This window comes from Physeter macrocephalus, chromosome 16 (assembly GCF_002837175.3).
Source record: "Physeter macrocephalus isolate SW-GA chromosome 16, ASM283717v5, whole genome shotgun sequence".
Taxonomy (NCBI): Eukaryota; Metazoa; Chordata; class Mammalia; order Artiodactyla; family Physeteridae; genus Physeter; species Physeter macrocephalus.
In genome coordinates this window covers 65,329,445-65,330,938 of record NC_041229.1, presented here as the reverse complement: position 1 = coordinate 65,330,938, position 1,494 = coordinate 65,329,445, and positions in this window count along the sequence as shown.

The window sequence follows — 1,494 nt, the reverse complement described above, 5'->3', positions numbered from 1 at the left end:
CATCATTATTATTCAACATAGTTTTGGAAGTTTTAGCCACAGCAATCAGAGAAGAAAAAGAAATAAAAGGAATCCAAATCGGAAAAGAAGTAAAGCTGTCACTGTTTGCAGGTGACATGATACTATACATAGAGAATCCTAAAGATGCTACCAGAAAACTACTGGAGCTAATCATTGAATTTGGTAGAGTAGCAGGATACAAAATTAATGCACAGAAATCTCTTGCATTCCTATACACTAATGATGAAAAATCTGAGAGTGAAATTAAGGAAACACTCCCATTTACCATTGCAAAAAAAAGAATAAAATACCTAGGAATAAACCTACCAAAGGAGACAAAAGACCTGTATGCAGAAAACTGTAAGACATTGATGAAAGAAATTAAAGATGATACCAACAGATGGAGAGATATAACATGTTCTTGGATCAAAGGAATCAACATTGTGAAAATGACTATACTACTCAAAGCAATCTACAGATTCAATGCAATCTCTATCAAACTACCAATGGCATTTTTCACAGAACTAGAACAAAAAATTTCACAATTTGTACAGAAACACAAAAGACCCCGAATAGCCAAAGCAATATTGAGAAAGAAAAACGGAGCTGGAGGAATCAGGCTCCCTGACTTCAGGCTATACTACAAAGCTACAGTAATCAAGACAGTATGGTACTGGCACAAAAACAGAAATATACATCAATGGAACAGGATAGAAAGCCCAGAGATAAAACCACGCACATATGTTCAACTTATCTTTGATAAAGGATGCAAGAACATACAGTGGAGAATAGATAACCTCTTCAATAAGTGGTGCTGGGAAAATTGGACAGCTACATGTTAAAGAATGAAATTAGAACACTCCCTAACACCATACACAAAAATAAACTAAAAAAATGGATTAAAGACCTAAATGTAAGACCGGACACTATCGAACTCTTAGAGGAAAACATAAGCAGAACACTCTATGACATAAATCACAAAAAGATCCTTTTTGACCCACCTCCTAGAGAAATGGAAACAAAAAGAAACAAATGGGACCTAATGAAACTTAAAAGCTTTTGCACAGTAAAGGAAAACATAAAGAAGGTGAAAAGACAACCCTCAGAATGTGAGAAAATATTTGCAAATGAAGCAACTGACAAAGGATTAATCTCCAAAATTTACAAGCAGCTCATGCAGCTCAATATCAAAAAAAGAAAAACCCAAAGCAAAAATGGGCAGAAGACCTAAATAGACATTTCTTCAAAGAAGATATACAAATTGCCAACAAACACATGAAAGGATGCTCAACATCAAAAATCATTAGAGAAATGCAAATCAAAACTACAATGAGGTATCACCTCACACCGATCAGAATGGCCATCATCAAAAAATATACAAACAACAAATGCTGGAGAGGGTGTGGAGAAAAGGGAACCCTCTTGCACTGTTGGTGGGAATGTAAATTGATACAGCCACTATGGAGAACAGTATGGAGGTTCCTTAAAAAACTA